Source organism: Danio rerio, chromosome 11 (assembly GCF_049306965.1).
Source record: "Danio rerio strain Tuebingen ecotype United States chromosome 11, GRCz12tu, whole genome shotgun sequence".
NCBI classification, from domain to species: Eukaryota; Metazoa; Chordata; class Actinopteri; order Cypriniformes; family Danionidae; genus Danio; species Danio rerio.
Window position 1 is genome coordinate 12,028,638 of NC_133186.1, and position 25,083 is coordinate 12,053,720.

The 25,083-nt window shown below is 36.3% G+C and overlaps 1 protein-coding gene across 11 annotated transcripts in view; it reads right to left on the reverse strand.

Annotated features, from left to right (window-relative positions):
- Window positions 1-25,083, reverse strand: part of hap1 (huntingtin associated protein 1) — an 89,804-nt gene that overhangs the window by 40,515 nt on the left and 24,206 nt on the right. For 8 of the 11 annotated variants that reach the window (XR_012387042.1, XR_012387041.1, XM_073916475.1 and 5 more), the window contains 2 exons: window positions 11,384-11,716; window positions 4,350-4,544 (listed from right to left, as the gene is read on the reverse strand). The gene's annotated coding sequence lies outside the window, so the exon portion shown is untranslated. Of the gene's footprint in view, window positions 1-4,349; window positions 4,545-11,383; window positions 11,717-23,051; window positions 23,271-25,083 lie in introns of those variants that run through there. The other 3 variants (XR_012387043.1, XM_073916469.1, XM_073916472.1) reach the window with 2 other exon arrangements.

Here is a 25,083-nt window from a genome sequence, read left to right on the forward strand (position 1 = left end):
ACAATTAATATTAAATAATTTTTTTTAATAAATCGCCTCATTATTTATTTATATGATTTATATTACATTAGAATATGTGGCAGCCCTTGTAAGTGATTTTATGTTAATTTAGAATAGACTATGTAATGTTCTCAATAATATTTGTAAAGGAAACATTGGTCCTATATGTGCCATTTACATATATTTCAATTAATATGGAAAGCGAGTGCATGTTTTTACCCAAACTAATATTGGAATTTTTTTTATGTGAGTGTGTGTAAAACAATATAATTTGCACAAAGAAATGATGAGGTTCTTTTCTAAAGAAGTTGTTACCACCCCGTTTAGAGCATCATTATGGGCATTACGATATAACTAACATGGTTCAAACGTGGAGAAACTACAGGTTTTGGTAAACATTCGTCACTACATCGCTCTTTTCCAAAACTATGCATTGTTCTATGATAGTTTGTACTATCACAAGATTTACGTCGTTGTTTGGGAAACGCACCCCAGGACACTTCACCTGTAACCAACAACCATACCATGTTCAAAGTCACTAAATAACCATTCTGGGTTGTTTGATTGATGCTTGGTCGACAGCAGCAGATTTTCTTGAATATGACTGCATTCTACTTTGCCTACTTATGACTCATTCTAGAATTGCAGGTACATTTCAAGTATTTTCTATTCATTTCTCTCAAAATGCAATGGCATTGAGTATAATGAAATTGGTATTGATAAATTAATAACTGGATTAATTTATATGTAAATTAATGCAAAATGCTTAATTTTGTCCGGATATTTGATCATGCTAACTGCTGTTTTAATTATTGTTAAACTATGTAAACCTCTAACAGTTGACAATAACAGAGTTGACATTTTTCACCATTTTGTGCTTTAGCTTTAGATACGCATGGAATGTCTAAAACATTTTCATTATATTACATACTGTATATCATGATTTATAAAGTAACAGAGTTAACAAAAATAAATTTACTATTGCTGCATCCTAAACATTTTGTTCAAATGAATCAAAGACATCACTTGAAGCAAGTACATTTTTATCAGTGCTTAACAGATAGTTATGTTTTATAATAATAGATGTAACAGAGCTGACCAGAACATGGGACAGACAGAAATGTCATTTTTATTACTGAAATTTGTGTGATGTTTCATGCAATTATTCATTTAACTTAGCAAAGTAAACTAATAAATGAAACAGAATTATTTTAAGATAATTGAGGATAAATATGATTCAAAAGGGAGTGACATTAAAAATTAGGTATATTGGGAGTCTATATAGAGTCTGTAGGCACCTATGATGGAAATCTACTTTTGTAAGCTGTTTGGACAGAACTGTCTGTATGTATAGTGTGTTTACTGTCATATTGGAGTGATGTAAACACAAGTCTATTTTTTAAAAAATTCCTGCTGTTAAAATAGGACCTAAATCCCAGTGATTATGAGGCCCACCACAACATGACGTAGGAGTGCAGTTTTCCTCGCCCACCGAATTTATTTATAGGCACCATGTTTCTATAATTATTTGTACACATGTCCACAGAACATGTTTTTTTTTTTTTTAATAGAAATTAAATTATCTGTTCCAACCCTCTGTAATATTTATAAGTAAGTAAAACGTTTTTAAAACCGAGCATGTTTCTAATGAAGACAGTAAAATCGCTATCTAACTCTTAACCGCTGTAATTACCATGGCCGCATAGTGTTAGTAAAGCGCATATATTGCAAACGGCATGTGTGTAAGACTCATCATTTCAGAAAGGCTTGAATAAAGTCCACCACAAAAACATGAAATGAACTTACTTGGTATTTTTTACTAATGTGTAATACTAAATGGTATTTCAGCTTTATCAGAGCCTGTCTCTGTGCTGTTTATCTGCTGTAACACATGATGAGAAGCAGACATGCACGTTGAAACGGTGGGCTACAAAAACAACTACACTGTATTCAGACACCAAAATGGACAAATTCTGTAGGCTATAATACATAATCTGATGGGTATTTTGAGCTGAAACTTTATAGACACATTCTGTGTTCGACAAAATGTTTCAGTCAATGTCATTCTCGCTCGAGCAAAAGTCAAAGCAAAGCTGTATTGGTCATTCACTATCATATGAGAAGCACTTCTCACAAAACTGATGTTTTATACACATAAATGCTTTTTTATAAATGTTTATTACTAAACTTTCTATGAACAAGATTTGATTATAGCTGCATTATAGATTTGATTATAGCTGCAGATCAGTGCGAAACGGCCTACCGTAACGTCTGCGATTATATGAAATAAATAAATAAAAGCAACATATATGAACACATACAGACCCTCATACTGTGTTCACACCAGATGTGGAAGAAGCGTCAAGAGTGAGTGATTTATATATTAAGTCAATGCAAACGGCGAATAGACATCCTGCGTCGCGATACGCGCGAATGACACAGCGCAATTTGCACGAATAGCGCAGAGTGAATGACGCAAAAGGCGCGGTGCAAATGGCGCAATAAAGCGCAAATGGCGCAGTGCGAACTGAACGTTTTGCGCGATTGACGCTCGAGTTCATGCGTTAACCAATCAGGAGCTTGCTCTTGTGGGGGCGGAATTGTGACGTAGCGCCTGTTGTTGGTGTCCCGGGGAAAATCCTCCAGCCGACACTGGCAACAGTTCATCAAACTGGGCTTGGCTCAGTCAGAAGCACCACTGAAAGCCTCCATCATACAGGTTAAGTTTCTGGAGGAGTTTATGAGCTTACAGAGCTGCATGCCCCTCTGAAAGGATCTAGTGGACTGAGACACGGCCCTAAACATATCGACACTGTTTTTCAGCCTCCATAAAGCACATAAACACAGTTGATTTCTCAATAAAATGCATGTTAGCCATTTAGCAACAAAGCTAGAGTCAACGGGCAGACAGAAGCCCTGCTCATCACACGAATCGCCGTCTGTTCTGAAGTGAATTTGACGGCGAATGAAGCAAACTCAATGTTCAAGTGGCTATTTATGTGCTAATACTTCAAATACCGTTCCGCGTCTGGTGTGAACACAGCATTAAAGTTTCTGATTTGTTACCAATTACAGAAAAAACTACACACAGCCTACATTTAATCCTTATTTGGGTTCAAAAACAACATGCAACATATAGCCTACAACCAGTGCAAACCTCTCATCTGTATCTTTAATCTTCTCCAGCACATGTAACCTCTGTTAGAAAGTAATTCCGTCATTTATTTTCTTTTCGGCTCGCAGAACGAACCGCCAACTTATCCAGCACGTTTTTACGCAGTGGATGCCATTCCAGCCACAACGCATCACTGGGAAACACCCATACACACTCATACACTATGGACAATTTAGCCTACCCAATTCACCTGTACCGCATGTCTTTGGACTTGTGGGGGAAACCGGAGCACTCGGAAGAAAACCCACGCAAACGCAAGGAGAACATGCCAACTCCACACAGAAATAATTACGTCATTCCCAGTTCATAATAGTCCAAAAGGCGATGATAATAGTTATACATGGCAGTTTGTTCATGTTTTAGGTTGGTGAAAGAATCATTCGCTCATTCGTTTTTTCAGGCTTCTCCTTTGTTTTTTCGCGCTTGACTCACGTTTGTTTCTGAAAGGATCGGATGTCAGAAGCACTTCAATAATCATCTTATTATCATCAGCTGAAGAAGTTCTTTATTTCAAATATAGACACATGCAAGAGCGATCGCAAGCTCCCTCGTCCAAAGTAAAGTCCCGCGTGTGTTTTATAACAGACATGTGCCCATACAGGAGGATCTAGCGAGACTTGGTGGTGTTTCAGTAGTGAACAGCTGTTCCTGTTAGTGAACTCCAATAATGTCAAGCTACAAACCAAACCGTCTGAGAGGGGTCTGGATGCAGACCTGGTGCAGTGCAATCTGAGCTGCATCCAATGCTTTTTAACGCGCTCATCTAACACCACCCCTAACCCTACCCATCACAGTGATGTAACTCACTCCATTTGAGTGCATTGTGTCTGACATTGCATCGCTAAGTGATGCAGTCTCAGCTTGCATCATAAAGGCTGCATCCAGATAGTATTGAACCGTCTTCAGATCAATGTGTTTCAACAGTTTTAATTGTTTTTATGGAGTTTTACATTTCCTTGTATTTATACTGTTTTATTTTTTTTAACAAAATTATCTAAAAAGGGGGCAATAAAGGGCAAAAGAAAGGTTTTGCAAATAAATAAAGCTTTAAAATGAGCATTTTCTCAAGACAATCAGTATGAGCCTGTAAAGATTTTTTAGGGAAGCAGGTGGGCTTCGAAGTGAAAAAAGTTGAGAACCCCTGGCATAAATAGTAAGGAAGGTGTAGACTCACAGAAGTACTTGAGTGTTTCGTCGGTCTGCTCGTGTGTGAGTCCCAGAGCGGCCTCTGGTGGCAGCAGAGGTGTGTGCAGCCAGTCATCATGCTCGTACCCAAACACATGGTCTGCCCGCAGAGTGTATTTGGGTAATTCTTCAGTCAGCAAACTGACAATCTCCACCTCTGGTAGATCCACACTGGAGCACAGGTCTGTGTGTGATAAACAAAAAGTGAAGAATTAACTTTCACTGCTCTAAATGTGCAATTAATAGTTCGATCTAAAAATGCAGAATGACTTATAATATATAAATAAACCTGTGATGAAGGTTTAACATAAATCGGGGAAGAAATAAACAAGCGGTCTAAAAATTCAGGGGGGCTAATAATTTTGACTTCAACTGTAATTGTGCTGTTACACAACTGTAAACAAGAAAACATAAAAGGCTGTACAAACAATTAATAATTATGTTGTGTAAACTACTGCTAGCTTTTAAAATATGTCTATGGGATTTAATCAAACGGCTGGTTGCAAACCTTTTCTGTCAAACACAAAATAAGCTAGTTTGAAAAATGTTGGAAACTGACAAACACTAGCACTCAAATAAGGAATTATATTGAAGCCTGCTGGTTTCCAACGGTGTTTAAAATATTTTATGTTTAACAGGCTTTAAAACATTTCAAATGAAAGACAGATTTAAAACTCATATTTAAGTAAGTGTTGAATGCTATAACTAAAGCTACAGCATGCATTATGAGCTTTCAAAATAGACCATGATTAGAAAACAGCACACAAGCTGGTCCTTCCTTTGGTTTGTTCCACCTTTCCTGCCTTTGTCTGCTTTGTGCTCTGATATGACGGTAACACAACAAACTCATATCAGTGAATTGCAGGTGGTGTAAACAATGTTGTACTAACCTCACTTAGCACATTTAAGCTGCTTATAATACAAAAATGGATTTCCTTTACAAACAATTGATGTTTGGGGAAGACTAGGCATTACAACTACATTTAAAATAGTCAGGATATGTTGAGATAAGCATTCAAGCATACGCTCTAAAAGTGCTGGGTTGTTTCACAATGTTGGGTCAGATATGGACAGGCCCAGCTGTTGGGTTAAAAATTTAATTTAGTTTTCACAAATTAAATTAAAATTAACGCAATTTTGGATTTGTCCATATTTGACCTAATGTTGGGTTATGACAAGAGTGTATTACTCTAACTAGTATAGTATATATACTACTGTATAATATACATGAGGGCTGTCACAGTGGCGCAGCGGGTAGCACGATCACCTCACAGCAAAAAGGGCGCTGGTTCGAGCCTCAGCTGGGTCAGTCCAATAATATCCAGCTGCAGGCCCGCAGAACTACACATGTTTTAGGCACACACAATCTGGCACACACAATCTAAGCAAACCATATGTGGTTACAACGGATGTAAATGTTCTTAACGTCTTCTTGGACATCGTCGTCGTTATTTTTTGATATATATGGTTAATAAATACAAATACTGTGATCGAGACGGGCGAATGGGGAGCGTTGTTTCCGATCGCCATTCAACATAATAGACTGAACAGTTTTCTATCAGTCATCATAGATGATCATTATTATCTGACAGAGTCAATATGGCAGATACTCGTTTGCTGGCCTTGCTAAAAGATCTAAACTGGACAGGTTTAATCGATATAATGGAATTATTTATAATAGGCAACAATAAATTGTACATGTAATCAAATCTTTTTACATGTAATAAATGTATAACACTATATTAATATTTTACTCAAGCGTTTTAATAGCGTGTTTTTGCTTAATTTTAACTTTTTAATTAATGATTTCCCACATTAAATACTGTAGTAGTTTATAGTAAGCAATATATTGTTTTTAAACCAAAATTTAGCAATGGAAACAAATTAACCATTAATAATTAATTAAAAACCAAGTATATATATATGTATATATAATAACTATATTATATATTGTTTAAATGATTGACCATAGTAATTAATTTTAATGTGACACATTATTGTTTGCTTTTTATATTTTACAACAAATTGATTTTAACCAAGTATGATTATATTAATATCCTGAATTAGTTTATTAATCCTACAATTAGACAGTCTATAATGTTTTCTTTATGAGGACAGGTGAATAAAGACATAAGTGTCTTTAACCAATTATTTTTACTTACATAATTTAAGTTCAGAGACTGCTGAAATGTTAATATGATTGTTACAATATAATAATAATGACTGAAATGGGAAACCATGTTTGTGAAATTCAATAGGTGGCGATAATGCTCCTAAGGAGTTAGTTAGTTATCATATATGTTTTGCCTAAATCGTGTGTGGTAGATTGTGTGTTCTGCGGTTCTGCAGCTGGATATATCTCGGGTCAGTTGGCATTTCGGTGTGGAGTTTGCATGTTCTCCCGGTATTTGTGTGTTTTTCCTCGGGGTGCTCAGGTTTCCCTCACAGTCCAGGCATGCCCTATAGGTGAATAGCGTAAACTAAAGTGCCAGTAGCGTATGTGTGTGTATGAGTGTGTATGGATGTTTCCCAGTGATGGGTTGCAGCTGGAAGGGCATCCGCTGCGTAAAACATTTGCTGGAACAGTTGGGGGTTCATTAACAAACTAAACGGAAAAAGAATGAATGAATGAATAATACACATGCATCTACTTTGTGCTACAGTTTAACCCCAATATGCAAATTTGCAATGTACATAGACAGTAAATGCAGAAGAGCTACTCAAAAGAGCGCACATACCGTACACAACATTGTATCATACAATAAATGTGATGAATGACCTAGAGAGGTTTATTACATATCATTCTGCAAGAGTTATGCTACTTTTTAACTTTATGACACTAAACTGAATAAAAAAAAAAACGATAACTAAATGTCACATGAAGTATATCAAGGTCATGTAACAATAACGTAGCATACCATTGTACATGTTACTATACTGTAACATGTAGAATTGCATAAAGCAAAGGTTTTCATTTTAGATCTATTGCTACAATGGTAGATTACTAAAATAGTTTAAATTTGCTATGTGATAATAGTAAAGAAGAAGAATATTCGGATTGTAGACATAAACTAAACTACACGAGAAAGACAAAAGAATACATTTAAAATGAACTGTTGCTTTTGGGGTGGGTAATATTTTTAAATATAAAACAAAATGCTGTAATTACAGTAATATTGGGCAAAATTACTTCTTAAATGAGCAAATAATTTATATTTTAATATATTTAAAAACATAATTTATTCCTGTGGTGGTAATTTAAATGAATTCTAAATGATCATGTAAAAGACATTCAGTTTAGATGTAACGACCGGGGGAGTGACAGAGACAACTGGAGGTAAGATCCACAATGCAGGTTTATTCAGCGTCAGGCAAGCAATGATCAAACAGGTGCAAACGGGTATATTCAGGCAGTCCATAATCGTAGTCAGTATAACAGGCAACAGGTCGTAAGGCAGGCGGCTAAACAGGATAACAGGGAATACAAGGCTAGGATCTAAACACGGATAAACAAGAGAGGGAGAAACGCGTTGTAATGTCACTTATAGTTAACAGCAAACAAGACTCGGCAAACTGGATGAGTAAATGAGTGGCTTATGAAGGGTTTCTAATGAGTCTCTGAAAGTCCTCAGGTGATGCGAATGTAATCAGTCTAGATGAGTGAGCAGGCGTGAGTGTCTGGAGAGCATTTATGAATATGTAGTCCAGGGGAAGGCGGAAGTGTTCGTGTGAGAACCAGCGATCTCTGGAGAGCGATCGCTGGTTAGGTGACACTAGAGCCCTGCATTTGAGCCTAAGCCCATCAGAGGGCCCGACTTTTTTATGCCCCTTGAGCTGGGCTTCAGGCCAGTTTTCACGTCATGGCTAGCAAGCATATCGAGCTTCAAGCCTGCTTTAGAAAAAAAAAATTTCAAAAGTTTAATGAGATCTAATGCGTGCAGTCCGGAAGTGCCTGTTATGCCTTGTGCAAAGAGGTTTCCAGCCACGTGCAATGGTAAAGAAATATTACCAATAGTGAACTTAAAACGCTAGAGAAAAGGCAAGTTTTCAAATAGTGACAACTTTAAATGATGAGCCTACTGGTTATATACAATGCACAAATTGTAAGTTGAGTAAACTCACTGTGAACCACATACTACCTATATATACAAATAACTTACACTTACATTTAAAAAACTAATAAAAAAACTCCAAACACTCCTCTAAATTATTCTGATAAAAAATAACATAAACTTTCTATCTAAAACAAATCTGGTCTATTTTAATGGCTGTAACAGTATAAGCTGTTTGGCGGAAAAAAGACGGCTTCGGGTCGGACTCGGGTTAAACATTTTTATAAGCTCTTGGACAAGGGCAGAGCTACAGGCTGTGTGTCTCAGGCCAGGGCCGGGCTAGAGCTTAGATTTAAGGCTCATGCGGGGCTCTAATTTAGTCTATAATTTAGAAACCTTTTGAATAATTTAATGAACAGACAACTCGATTTTAAAAACAAGTGTTTTGTAACATCAAGCATGAATTCAAAGGTATAGTTCGCCTGAATATAAAAGTTTTATCAATATTTTCTCACAATCAAATAGTTCTAAACCTTTTCTGTTAAACACAAAAGAAGACATTTTGAAAAATGTTGGAAACTAAAACATTGGCACCCAACGTAGGTAAAAAGAAGTATATGAAAGTCTGCTGGTTTCCAGCAATGTTTAAAATATACTTTTAAAATATCGCAATATCTTAAATGATAAATAAATATTAAATATTGTGAATAATTTTTTTGTGAAATATCCCTTTAAAATATATGTGACCTGGAAGTTGCTGAGACATTTATTCAAGTATTTTGATGTGCGTCCAACTAAAGATCTGCAAAGGACAAAATTTTGAATCCCGCTCCTGCGGTTTTTGTCCGAACTCGACCACCCCCGCTTATGTTCAGCATTCGTTGTTCCACTGCCTAACCAGCCCCGTTTTCTACCCGCCGCGCTCATTCCCGCAAAGAATCCAGACAGCCTTTAAAGGGTCACGAAACACCAAAACACATTTTTTGAGCTGTTGACAGTCGTATATGTGTCCCACACTGCTAAAAACACTATTAGGACACCTATATTTCACTAAAAAGTGTAAATTGGTTGTTTTTGCGTTATTTCAAGCAAATTCGTACTTCCGGTTTGAAACGAATTTTTGAAGCTGCGTCACGGTCATGACATAATAGCGTTGTATTCCAGCGTGCAGACTGGGCGTCTGTGCCAGAGTGAGTCTTATTACGTCTTACAGTGTGTTGCATTAATGCATGAGTAAGGCTTGGTTCAAACCAATCAGCGCGCTCTATTGTGCAACTTCATTAATATTCATTACTGTCAGAGTGTAGACGGCAGAGACGCCACGTTGTGTTGGCAAAACAAGCGTGAAGTGTTGCTTTTATTGTTTGCTGCCGTTAAGTTTTGTTTTCATTTTCTCTCTGTGAGAGCGCAGATTCACACGTCACACGTGGATTAACAGTGTACGCGACAACAATAACTTACGTGTCTAAGGAGGATTATTGTTTACCTGAGAGCTGTTCTCATCTGCAAACGCTGAGATCTGGATTCGCTTGTAGTCTCCTCTAAATAAAGACGCGACTCTAGTTGCTGTGGATTGTCCTGTCTTTACAGATTTGGTAAGTGAGCGACCAGTGCTCTTTGTTTATTCAGTTCGTATTTTATTTGTATCAAACAAACTATTGCACCAGTGTAAACAAGTTAGCACTAACAGTTACAACCAAACTATTACCTCGTGTTGGATTTTGTGACCGGAATAACACAAGCGGGTTTTTGACGCTACCTGCCGTGTGCATCTAAGTTTCCGGGAAATGCTGAGTTTTTTTTTTTCTCTCATTCGCCGTGCGGTATCAAACATTGCATAAAAAATACACGCTTAGAGCAGATCCTCGAATCAAATATCTCGTTTGTCGGGAGGGACATGAATGAATTCCCTGAATGAAAGAGCCAAACTGCAGTTAAAGTCCACCATTTAATAATTTGGCAAATAATTCGACAACAGATGTCCATGTAAACACAGTCACATTGTCCGCTGTGGTTGTGTGTTTTGACTCTGAAATTCAGCACGCCCAAATAGACACTCCCACACCAAGCCTCTTTTCTTCCTCCGACACTCCCCCCTAAACATAGCTGGACACACCCACTTTTCTGACTTTTTCCAAAGTAGAGATGTGAAAACACCCTGCTGAAACGAGGGGGTTTCATGGCCCTTTAACAAGCTGTCTGTATGAACACACACACTCACACACACAACACCAAGCAAGTGACACAGACCGCATCACGCTCTCTCTCATTCACACACATACACACACACACAGCATTAAGATCTCTCCCTCATTCACACACATACACACACAGAGACAGCAAAAACAAGCTAAACCCAGCATCAAGCTCTCTCATTCACACACATACATTCGAGTGCTCACTTGCTCGGGAGTTGGGAGTGATATTGTTAGACCGCCTGCTCCCGTTCAAAATACACCAGTTACCGACCGCTTCCGCGCTTTATTCGGAAATGTATTCCCGCGCAGCAAGAAATCTGGTCGTGTCGGGAATGCAGACCTCTACTTCCAACTGAAACAGAATATTGATTAGGAGGTGGGGCTTTCTTTTTGTGCATCATTCCCTCATAGTAAACTAACAGTAAGAGGGGCGTGGTTAAAAATGTTGTGGCTAAAGCATAAAAATGACATCAGCGAAGAAGGACCATCACTCCAAACACAGAAGCAAATGGTCAGATTTTAATTGTAGATTTCTAAAACAATGTTTTTTCAGTGCATAAACCTGAACAGATTAATTGTTCACCTGACGAATAACAATGTGCGTTAGAAAAAAAGAATTGTATATTGTAATTTTACACAGACTTTAATGTGTCCAAAAATTATGACCTTACAGGGCATAGTATAGTCTGCTAAAAATAAATCAGCATGGATGACCCAACAACTAACAGTCACCACTTTGCAAAAGTGAGCAGCAACAAAAGCTCTTACTGTACCTGTGAGAGTTGAGACATCATGAAAACCCAGTGCAGGCACGGGATCCTTCGTCACGTTCCCATTATTGAGGCAAATCTCCTGGGCGAGGGTCCCGCATCCCTCTCCCTGCTCTCCATGGAGGCCGAGTGGCCCTGGGGACTCCAGGAGGGCTGAAAGGGGCACGAGGGAGGAGAAGAGGCAGAATCGATGGAATAAGACAGTGTGATAGGCCTACTGGAGTTCAGGATGAAGACAGGTGCTTAAGGCCTTCAAAAGATGTGCTGCCACCAACTGGATCAAAGACCAGCTGACAAATATGCAGATAGAATCCACAGCACATGTCCTTATGTGACCTGGTGGAAACAGAAAGAGAGAGATGTACAAACTGACAGATTCTTATGTTATTGTTAGTATAGTGATGAAATACATCTATAAGCATTTTTTATATGAAATCTGTTAATTAGACTGTTTAAAATAAATACATAAAAAATGTTTGGCAAGTTTTAAATTACAGAAGAAGTTAGAATTAAACTTTTGAACAAATAATAATGACCTTTTAAATAGTTTAAACTCTAATAAGGCAAAGAATCCTGAAAAATACTCAAAAAATCCTAAATAAATTACATATTTAAAAGATTCCTTTGGATATATCCAAATGATAAAATTACATGAAAATAGTTTTTGCTATCATTTTCCACCCAGAGTTCACCCAAAACTAATATTTAACTCACTACACTGTAAAAAAATATTGTGGTGATTGTGTTATAACAACTTAATATTTTGAGTTATGCTAACTTTTCTGGATTGAATGTGTTGACATAAGTTAAATATCAAAGTTTTACTTGGCTGAACTTATTACACTTAAAAAAGAGTACTGAAGAGTACTAAATGTAATGAAAAAAAAAAAAATAATAATATATATATATATATATATATATATATATATATATATATATATATATATATATATATATATATATATATATATTATTATTATTTTTTTTTTTATGTAGTACCTTTACTTAAACCTATATCTGTTTACTTTTGGATAAAACTGCAGGTTTATAAAGTCTGCAGAAAGTTCTGCAAGTTTAGTATTTGATTATGCTGGTATAAAAGGCTTAAGCAGGTTAGAAAATCTGGGCAGGTTTGGAATCAGTTAGGATATTTTGAATGTGCATTTTATGTTTAATATTAACAAAAAACCAAGTGTGTGTAGCTAAAGTGTATTTCAGGTGTTTTTAGTGCTTTGGGAGGATTTTGAATAGTTTGAAAACATTAAAATTTATCTGACAACACTGACTACCGTTTTCTCATTGTAATGCTGTGGTGCGTGTTTGTCTGAGGTTCTTCTCAGATACCTGCACCTGTGGTGAAATTTGTATTTGCAGACTACAAAAACCTCCTTTTAGTATTAAATAAAACACAGTCCATAAAATGAACATGGTCCACGGTGGCTAAGTGATTAGCACTGTCACCTCAGCAAGAAGGTCACTGGTTTGAGTCCGGGCTAAGCCAAGAGGCATTTCTGTGTGGAATTTGCATGTTTATGTGGGTTTGCTCTGGTTTCCCTCAAAGACATGTGGTATAAGTGAACTGAATAAACAAAATTGGATGTAATGTGCATGAACGAGAGAGTCAACTTCAATATTTAAGTGAACTAAACTTAAACCACATCCATCCATGTATTGTCAAGTCCTGTCAACTTTAACTGGTTTAACACACTTAAACTGATTTATGACAGCTTCTTTTTTTAAATGAAATAAACGTAACATTTTAAGACAGCAAGGACACTTACTTTATTTAAGTTGAAACAACAAAAACATTTTTTATAGTGTATGTACAATAATCACCCTCAGTGGTTCCAAACTTTTTGAGTTTCTCATAAAGACATTGTTTTGAAAAATGTTAGAAACCTGTAACCACTGACTTTCATATGGTACAAAAGAACAAATACAACTACAGTCAATGGTTACAGGTTTTCAGTATTTTTCTAAATATTTTTTGTGTGTGTTCAAGAGAAGAGAGAATCTCAAACAGGTTTGTGACAAGTGAATAAGGATTAAATGAAGATAATTTTCAGTTTTTGCTGAACTATCCCTTCAAAAGGCTACCTTAACTATGAAGTTTAAGCGATAGTTCGCCTGAAACTAAAAAATCAGTCATCAATTACTCATCCTTTACTTTTTCCATACATGTTTGACTTTCTTTCCTCTGCTAAACACAAAAAGAGGTCATTTAAAATGTCATAGAATCCGTAACAATGACTTCCATCCCAGCAGACACGATGATGTCAAAACGACATATAGAATTGACTACCTTGAGGTCAAAATGACATCACATCGACATCTAACATTGGCATCAAAAACATGTAAAGTCCTGTAATGATTTTAAACTCATTTTTCGATGCCAATGTTCAATATCAACCTGATTCTGTTTTGACATCAATAACTTTTACATCCAATGTCTAGGGATATAAAACTCAAAACTCAAAAAATTATTGCTGAATGATAATTGTATTGTTGTAATAATATTCATTATTTTCTTAACTTCCAGCCGCAGAAGTGTCTCTTCTAGACTTGACCGTTTTGTTTTTGTTTGTTTTTTAAGCTGTTTTCAAAATATCTTCTTTAAGAAATTTAGAAACTTATAAAGGATTGGAACTCCTTGAGGGTAAGTAAATAGTAAGTAAATTGGCATTTTTTGGTGAACTATCCCTTTAAATTATGTGGGAAAAAACAAGAATCAAAAAAGAGCAAGAATCTTGGGGACACAGATCATGTTCACTGAAAGCAGGCCACTGACTGTATTGTGCCACTGATGTGAAACTGGATATGTCATCATGTAACTACAGCAGTGTTACTCTCAGCTTGATGTCTTTCAGTAAAAATGTCTATCAGATCAGATGTAGTATCAAATTACATGAAACACTGTTCAATAATTTAGACAGTGGTGCATCAAATCATTTGAGACTTTTGAGGCTTGATCTGATCTGAAGCAAAGACCCCAAAAGTGAGAATGTACCATGTTTAATCAGATCGTTTGATAAAATGTGTTTTTCTTTCTTTTTTTTGACAATATAAGGTAATCCTAAAATAAGCCTGGCTCACTCAATAACTGGCTCACTGACATTAATGTTTTATTCTACAAGATTAAATGAATTAGTGTTTGTTTGTTTGTTTGTTTGTTTGTTTGTTTGTTTGTTTGTTTGTTTGCTTGTTTGTTTGTTTGTTTGTTTGTTTGTTTGTTTGTTTGTTTTAATGGATATGCACCTGAAATAAAATCTGCATGCAGTTACATGCTCCAAATGTTTTTATATTTGAATTCACAATATTAAATGCATTAGTAACAATTTTTGTGAATAATTAATCTTTATTTTTTATTAACTGTAAATTAAATTAATGACAATTTTTATCTGCCACCTTTCTGAAAAAAACTGTATAAAAGGACAAGAACATGAATAATAAACACTCTTTGTTCTCCATTTATTTATTTATTTATTTATTTATTTATTTGTTTGTTTGTTTTCTGAATGTTTAAATGATTAAAACAAGGTCTGAAATTTGGTCTGAATTAAATACATAGGCTTAGTCCCTTTATTAATCCGGGGTCGCCACAGCGAAATGAACCACCAACTTATCAAGCAAGTTTTTACGCAGTGGATGCCCTTCCAGCCACAACCCATCTCTGGGAAACATCCACACACACATTCACACACAAACGCATACACCGCATGTCTTTGGACTGTGGGGGAAACCGGAGCACCCGGAGGAAACCCACGCGAGCGCAGGGAGAACATGCAAACTCCTCACAGAAAGAACACAGTTTAAATCAGCCCTAAATTAGTCAATAAGCTAGATGGTCAGGAACACTGCTGTTGGTGTCGTAAATCTGGCAACCTGCACTTGAGTGTGTTTTTAACCAGGTGTGCACAAGTTCAACCACTGGGTGTCAAACTTAGGCCGTACTCACACTAGGTACAGTTGCCTCGAACCGGGCCAAAGCACGCTTGTCCCCCCTCCCGTCTCCCCCGACGGCCCGCGCTCACATCATATTGGGCCTCGGCACGCTTACGTCATCGCTGCTGCTCTGTTCAGTGAGAAACGCTCTCTATGGCAAGCCTTTTTAGCATTTAAATCTTTGTTCTGACTCCATAAATATATTTAGAGATATCTCTAATTATATTTTGACTAGTCATAATTATAATTCCACTACTCAGAATGACAATTAGAGATATCTGCAATTACAATTGTACTAGTACGAAATCAGATTGGAGATATCTGCAAATATATTATGACTAGTCATATTCCTCCATTGACTTCCATTGAAAAATATTTGCAGATATCTCTAAATGAGTTTTGATTAGTCACAATTGTAATTAGAGATATCTCCAAATGAATTTTGACTAGTAACAAGATATCTTTAATTCATCATACTTAGAGATATTTACAAATATATTTGAAGATATCTCTAATTAATTTACTAATAGTCGAATTACAGTTGTAGATATCTCCAAATGAATTTTGACTAGTCAAAATTCATTTGGAGATATCTCTAATTACAATTGTGACTAGTCAAAACTTATTCAGAGATATCTGCAAATATTTTTCAATGGAAGTTAATGGAGGAATATGACTAGTCAGTCATAATTTATTTGCAGATATCTCCAATCTGAGTAGTCGAATTATAATTATGACAAGTCAAAATATAATTAGAGATATCTCTACATATATTTATGGATAGTCAGAACAAGGTTTAAATGCTAAAACGGCTTGCCATACGCTTTCAGTAGCACAGTGGAGATTTCTCTAGTTATATCCTTTCAGTCGTTTGTTATGCAGTGACATGCAGTCAAATATTTCGCCAAACAGTCCTTAGGGATGCGGTGACACGCAGTCAGATATTTTACCGGACAGATCCGCCACTTTTGGCACTCATAAACAATCATAAAGCCCTCGTGCTGCAGGAATGAGGAGGTCTGCTGAAGGCGCGCAGCTGACGTGTAGTGAGGGGTTTGCGTCTTTAATAAACTACGGCAGTTTGCGTTCACTGAACAGTAAGAATGATTAATAAATCCATATGAAACAGCCCCTTAAAAGTCACGTATCGTTTTCAGTTTCGGGCTTTGGCGCGTCTTGCACTCACACACAAGCGTACCGCGCCAAAGCCCAAGTGATCCGCGCTCAGGCACACCTCTTCCAACCGGGCCAGGGCCGGTCAAGTGAACTGTGCTTGAGCCTGATTCAGCGCACTTACACTTCTCAAACGATCCGGGAAACGGGCCTGGGCACGGTATGGATGGCATAGTGTGAGTAGGCCCTTACATGCTGCACCTTTAAACACAATCGTGCCAATCAGCTCAAGTCTTGTTAGATTGATTTATTTAATGCATTATACCTTAGTGATTGTTTCAAAGAACAGAATAATAAAACTAGTAAACTCATACCTTATAGTTTACTTTTTAAATCCTAGTAATCATGATGTAGCAAATATTATTATCTAAGATTCCCATAATTTATAGAGTTGTCAGAAGTTTAGTCACGGTGATGCCATTAGTTTATTGTTTTGTGATGTAATTAAATGATAGCCTACATTTTAATAGCTTTTAATTGTGTAGATTCTATTGAGTAGTTGAATAGGAACAAAACATGAAACTGATTTACTTTTGTTGCCCACAGAGCCAATTTACTTCTGAAATAGTCCAAACAACAATGTGTTTTTGCTTTGCTACTTCCATGGCTGTCCTAAATAAACGTCAGCATCACAGCAACACATTAGTCAAACTTTGCATTGCAAAACTAATTTGGCCACTATATTTGTGATTGCTTTTGAATACTGACCGAGTTCTAAAGTCACTGTCACTTTTAGCTAGAGATTGTAGACTCAAGGTGACTGTACACAACACTAAACTGCCAGCCAAACTCCTGCTGGAGGTGCCTACGTGTGTCCTTTCACATACCCTCTAGTGCTCTTCTAGAATCACAGAACAACAGAGGCCAATAGAGAGAGAGAGAGAGTGATAAAACAAGAGAAAGTGAGAGACGGGAGGACAAAGAAAGTCTTTTTTCAGCCTATCAGGACGGACATACTTGAATTACGGCTTAACTTTGGGGGAGGGGCAAGTTCAATGTTCAGAAAGCATGTGTGAACCGGCCGTTTCCTAGGAGAACTGAGGACTGTGAACGTGCGGCTTGGTCACATGATGCATCTGTCAGTGGGATTTTATGGGTTCATGCAAACACGTACACATGGACGTCTGTATGCATGGATACAGTGATCCTGCTTTGATGAACGCTACTTGTTTTTTGAAGTTTTGAGCATTGCCAGAGTTTGTTTGCATGCGTATGCAGTGGCTGAATCCAATCCTTATAAATCACAAAGTAACAACAGCACAAAGAGCACATTATCATGAATTTCCTAAGGCACAATGACTTAGTCCTAAGGTAAACAATTAAGTATAACCTATTTACTTTTCTTGGCTTTTACTTCTCACTCTGCAGACAACACATTAAGTATAAGCCCCAAACACATTTTATTATTTTATTAAAAATATAATAATACTGTTAGTCCTGTGTATTCCACAAAAGTTTGTCCTAATAAACACTGTCAAGGTTACTGAAGTTGCTAAACTCTTACTATTTGACGTCTTCTGACCTTTAGGAAATGTACGCATATGAGTTTTTTAACAGCCAATACTGATGTCAATATCTTGAGGTGACTCACTACATGTATTCAAGTACTGTACTGACATATATTTAAGTACTATATATTTATATATATATATATATATATATATATATATATATATATATATATATATATATATATATATATATATATATATATATATATATATTAGGGGTGTCAGCGGGAAAAAACAGGCTTGTTGAAGTGCTTGTTAAACTGCAGAAGCAGGAGACCCGTCGACAGAACTTAAATCCTCTCCTCTTTCAATAAAGTCGCCGGTGTGTAAGCATTTTGGATTTACAGTGAGTTATGTTGACAAAGTTTGTGTGGTCGACAAAAAAAAAACACAGTTTTGCAAGCTCTGCTATGTACGTATTACGCAAGGTTCGTCAGATAGACAACACCGCCATCGCGATCCTCCGCCCGCCCCCGTTGCAAATCCGCTCGCGAAAAGTACACACTCAGGCCCTGTTTACACTGTCTTTGTTTTTAAATGGCATTTTAGAACGACAACGATTTGACATCCACAGTGGTGTGTAGCATTTCTGAGCAGCCCTTCTTTCTCTCTACCTCCGACACACACAGACACAGACGCACACACACAGCCATGTGTTCGAGACAGCAGGTCCAGGCAGTCAGAGGATCAGTAGCCTGCTTCAATCTTTCACTCACTTGTACTTTGTCATTTTAGCGAACACCTCAGACACTGTTGGCTGGCTCCTGTTGGTTGTGCGTCTTTTTTTACAGACGCCATTATAACGACACAGATCACTGCCTATTCACAAGTCCCGCAGAAAAAGTGATTGACAGGTGGTAATTATGTGTGTAACTTGCCTTTATTCATTTACTGTATGATTTGTTTAATGGTAAAACAAAGACCATGCAGCTCAGGTAGTTTAAACGGTAGGCTACAAATAATTAATTGGTCATTAATTAATTAATTATTCATAATCGAAAATCGAATCGAATCATGCCTTTAGAATCGAAAATGTAATCGAATCGAGGATTTATATATACAGTTGAAGTCAGAATTATTAGCCCCCTTTTGATTTTTGATAATATTTTTTGATAATATTTTTTCTTTTTCTTCTTCTTCTTCTTCTTCTTCTTCTTCGTTTTATTTCAGCTAGAATAAAAGCAGTTTTGAATTTTTGGGACAAAATTATTAGCCCCTTTAAGCTAATTTTTTTTTTTCCCGATAGTCTACAGAACAAACCATCGTTATAGAATAACTTGCCTAATTACCATAACCTGACTAGTTCACCTTATTAACCTAGTTAAGCCTTAAAATGTCACTTTAAGCTGTATAGAAGTGTCTTGAAAAATATCAAGTAAAATATTATTTACTGTCAGCATGGAAAAGATAAAATAAATCAGTTATTAGAAATAGGTTTTTAAAACTATTATGCTTAGAAATGTGCTGAAACAATCTTCCCTCCATTAAACAGAAATTGGGGAAAAAAATAAACAGGGGCGCGAATAATTCGGGGGGGGGGGTTAATAATTCTGACTTCAAATGTGTGTGTATATATATATATATAATGAGTACACTCCTTTTTAAACCGATATATTTATTTTGTCACCAAACATCTTTTTTGAAAGACAATACAATTAAATTTATGCTATTTTTTTTCGTTTGCTTTCTTGATTTTTCCTTTTTTTCAATAACATATAAATGTGGGTGTGCTAGTTTTTGGACTGTTATTATTATTATTATTAATATAGATTTTTCTTCAGTACTAACTAATCTAATGTATTTGCACAAATATAATGTTGTATAGCTTCCTAATAAAAATATGAATGTATATGGAATATCAGAAATATGAAAAATATGGGTGTACTTATATATGATATATATACAGGAATCATAGAGTGAAATTAAATACCTTTTTGGACTTTTTTAAATACTCATTCCATAAAGTGCATCTGGAAAGTATTCATAGCACTTTTCTTTTTCCACATTCCTTTATGTTACAGACTTATTTCAAAATGGAATAAACTCATTTATTTACCCAACATTCTACACACAATTCTCCATAATGTCCATGTGAAAAAAAGTTTTTGAAATTGTTGCAAATTTATAAAAAAACTAAACCTGAAAAATCACATGTACAGAAGTATTGACAGCCTTTGCCGTGAAGATCTAAATTGAGCTCAGATTGATTCTGTTTCCACTAATCATTCTTGAGATGTTTCAGCAGCTTATTTGGAGTTCACCTGTGGTAAATTCAGTTGATTGGACATAATTTGAAAAGGCACACACCTGTCTATATAAGGTTTCAGGGTTGATAGTGCATGTCATAGACACACACCAAGCATGAAGACAAAGGAATCGTCTGTAGACCTCTGAGACAGGATTGTCTCGAGGCACGAGGCGGGGGAAGGTTACAGAAACACTTCTGCTGCTCTGAAAGTTCCAAGGAGCACAGCGACCTTCATTATCTGTAAGTGGAAGATGTTTGGAACCACCAGGACTCTTCCTAGAGCTGGCTGGCCTAAGCTAAGTGATTGGGGCAGATGGGCCTTAGTCAGGGAGCTGATCAATAACCTGATGGTCACTCTGTCTGAGCTTCAGCATTCTTCTATGGAGAGAGGAAAACCTTACAGAAGGACAACAATCTGTGCAGCAATCCACTATTCAGGGCTTTATGGTAGAGTGGCCAGACAAAAGCCACTGCCAGCCTGTAATTTGCCAAAAGGCATCTGAGGGACTCTCAGACATTAAGAAACAAAATTCTCTAGTCTGTTGAGACTAAAATTGAGCTCTTTGTAGTGAATACCAGGAGTTATGTTTGGAGAAAACCAGGCAGCGCTCATCACCAGGCTAATACCATCCCCACAGTGAAGAATGGTGGTGGCAGCATCATGCTGTGGGGATGTTATTCAGCAACAGGAACTGGAAGACTAGTCAGGATAGAGGGAAAGATGAATACAGTAATGTACATAGACATTCTAAATGAAAACCTACTCCAGAGTGATCTTGACCTCAGATTGGGGAGATGGTTTATCTTTCAGCAGGACAATGACCCAAAGCACACTGCCAAAATATCAATGGAGTGGCTTCACAACAACTCGATGAATGTCCTTGAGTGGCCCAGCCAGAGCCCAGACCTAAATCCCATTGAACATCTCTGGAGAGATCTGAAAATGGCTGTACACCGTCGCTTCTCGTCCAACCTAATAACCTACTTGAGAAGTACTGCAAAGAAGAAAGGGCAAAAATTCCCAAACACAGGTATGCTAAGCTTGTGGCATCATATTCAAAAAGATTTGGAGGCTGTAATTGCATCAACAAAGTATTGAGCAAAGGTTGTCAATTCTTCTGTACATTTGATTTTTCAGTTTTTTTATTTTCAATAAGTTTGCAACAATTTCAAAAAATCTTTTTTCAAATTGTCATTATTTGGTATTGTGCGTAGAATTTTAAGGGAAATAAATGAATTTAATCCATTTTGAAATAAGGCTGTAACTTAAAAAAAATGTGGAAAAAGTAAAGCGCTATGAATACTTTCCGGATGCACTGTACATTTTATATTCACAGATTTAATTGAGGCAAATCTTAGCATACAACCATACATTGCATAATCAAAAATTATATAAAATAAATGCCCTGCAAAGTAACACATTTTGTTTTATTTTTTGCAAGTAAAGTAAAGAATCACTCTTGCAGTGTGTGTGTGTGTGTGTGTGTGTGTGTGTGTGCGTGTGTGTGTGTGTGTGTGTGTGTGTGTGTGTGTGTGTGTGTGTGTGTGTGTCTTATTTTATTTTATATTATTTTATTACTTTTATATTTAAAAAATTCTTTTTAAAAAAATTTACAACTTTAAGCCTATATTAATTTAGAGAGAAACAAACGCAAAATAACATACTTTTACACTACATTGTTTAAAAAGTAACTTTTAAACTTTTAGTTCATAAACTTTAATAATAGTAATGCAGTAATTAGTAATGCAATTTAATCACAGCAAATAAGGCACAAACAACAAACAAATAAATACAAACAAAAATAAAACAACAAATGATGATAATAGAATGAAGGATGCTAAAATTAATCGAATATTTCACCAAAAAAATTAAATTACCTCATTATTTATTCTCCTCATGTGATTTTAAACCTTTATGAGTTTCTTTTTCTGATGAAAACAAAAGAAGATCTTTTAAAAAAAAATGCAGAAATATTACTATGGAAGTCAACGTGTGACAGGTACCAACATACTTCAAAATATCTTCTTTTGTGTTTAACAGAACAATGAAACTCATATTGGGTATACACTAGTCAAAGGTGAGTCAACGAGGACATGACATTTCCTTTTTGGGAGAGCTATCCCTTTAATAATAATACTAAAACAATTAAGATCACTCTAGGTGCCCTGCTATCAGTATAGTTGCATATTCTATTATAGATAACCTATTTAAATCTTCTAAAATCATCCAAATGTTGTAATATGACAAATGGAAGCCTCTGCTAAAGAGAGATTTTTAAAAAATCGACAATCGCATGTATATTTTGCATTAACAAGGTTATTAAAATAGATTTGGAATTTCAAATGGTGGAAAACTACCTAACAGCGAGAAATGAGAATCTCAAAATAGTCAAACGTCAACAAATTAACGAGCTGATATCTCAGTCTATCCATATCTAAGATAGTCAAAATAAAAAGATTAAACTCTCTAGAAAATCACACTCAATTGAGTCATCAATAGGGAGAAGGAAAAAGCACAACAAGGAACCATCAACTCAATTTCTGTACAATACTTTCAGATACAAGACTTATTTACTGTAATGTGCCTCAGTCAGAAGGGCTGATTGCAGGCAATAAACTATGACAGTTCAGACTAACAAAGGTGTGTCAGATATAAAAGAGCACGAAAAGTCAACTGCAATTAAAATCAGATTAAATAACAATTTTGGAGCAAATGTCCTTCAAGAACTACACTTTAGCCATCCTCCAACATGCAAACATGCAGAAAATGGAAAATCCAGGAGGAATTGAATATTACCTTCTACTTGATGATCCAAAACCTTTAAATGAAAACTGCTCATTTCATTTTTTAAAACTGTCTTATGATATGTCTTGTGATGTCAGCTCGCAGCAGCAAGATCTAAAAGAGATCTGAGAAGAACTCTGTCTCTGGCCCACAGGTGACAGATAAGTTTCTCCTATCACAGCTGTATCTGATCATGTGTGCCCGACAATACAAACAGTCCCCATTGCCTACGAGCTGTCCTGCACACGCTCTCTTTCGCATTAAAGGTCAGTCAAATCATAAATGTACAAGCAAACATGTGCTGATCTGAATTAGTAAGATTATGAACTCAACACACAGTATAAAGACAACTTTTACCGTGGAATATTCAGTTGAAATCAGCAATGTGGAAATGTGTGTTACACTTTTTTAGTATGATTATTAATATTTATAACTTCATTTATTCATTCGTTTTCCTTTGGCTTTGTCCCTTTATTTATGAGAGGTCGCCACAGCAGAGTAAACCGCCAATTCATCCAGCATATGTTTTACACAGCAGATGCCTTTCCAGCTGCAACCCAGTGCTGGGAAACACCCAAATACACTTATTCTCTCACACACACTGCAGCTCACTTAGCTTATTCAATTCACCTTTACCGTATGTCTTCGGACTGTGGGGAAAACTGGAGCACCAGGATTCAAACCAGCAACCTTATTGTTGTGAGTAATCAGTGCAACATAGGCTCATTCTAGAAACATAGCCCTATATACATTTCTGGAGATCGCAAGTTATGTAACCAGGGCTACGTATGGCTGCATTTCATCTTAAAAACGAATGCTATGGGGTGGTATGATGCCGTTCCTTTTCACGCTTACCAGCTGACAGATTATCTACGTATGGACGGCTTTACCGCTGTTACCAGTTTGTCGGGTAGCTTGACACGTTCGTTGGTGGACTTGAGATGCAGAGAGGAGTTGACCGCAACAACGAGCTTCGAGTCCAGTAAAGAACGGTTCCAGAAAGCAGACAAAAATAAAAAATAAAATAAAATAAACAAGTAAATAACAAGGTGAGAATGTGGTCAAATCTTAAAGCTTGGTAAAAATCAGGGAATCTTTCTTTTTCTGGATTGACGTCAGTCGTTGCTTTTTAAAATGCCATTGGTAGGGTTTAGGGAAGGATGGTTGGGGGAGCCTCTGGTGGATTTACGTGAGAACAGCAGGCGCGAATGTCACTCGCCAGAGAAATTGAGATCTCAAAAAGCGTACAGCGGCCTCTGATGTATTTGCGAAATCAAAAACTTCAAAAATGTCACTCCTGGGATGTATTTTGCTTTCTCCAAAAATGTATAAAGTGGTATGTAATCAGAATTAACCTGGGTTGCATCAGTGCCAGCCACTAAACCATCGTGTCAGCTGTTATTCAGAACTTAGTGGTGGCAAATCAACACAATTTAGCTTTAAAAAAAAAAAAAACATGACTTCACTGTAAAAAAAAATCCTTAATTTTACGATTTATTTCTGCCAAAATAAATTGTAAAATAACAGCCATTAAATTACAGAAATTTACTGTAAAATAACAGGTTGAATTACTGAAATTTAAATTTAAGTAAATTTCTATAATTTAATGTCTGTTATTTTAAAGTAAATTTCTGTAATTTAACAGCAGTTATTTTATGTTTTTTTTCCAGCATCCCATTTTCACAGTGTAGTCTAATCTGTTTTATTTTGTGGTACCACATATTAAGGAACATTATGTAATCTTTGTCTCTAGAGGGCGTATGTTCACAACAAACAAAGACATAGTTTGATGATGCTGTGTGTGACTGAGTGTGAAATCATGGGAGTCGTCATTTTCATAACATGCTAAGGGATTCCTTTAAAAAATCGTGTTCATGGATGAGCTAAAGTTTTCAAAATGTATTGTTATGGTATTGTAAAGGAGTAAGTAAGTAACGTCTAAGTAAAATGAGACTGTTAAAGAAATTATGGCACAAAAGCAGCAGAACTTTTATTATGCCACAGTCAACCGCTTCCTGTTCTTCATTTTGTGATCACATGTTGA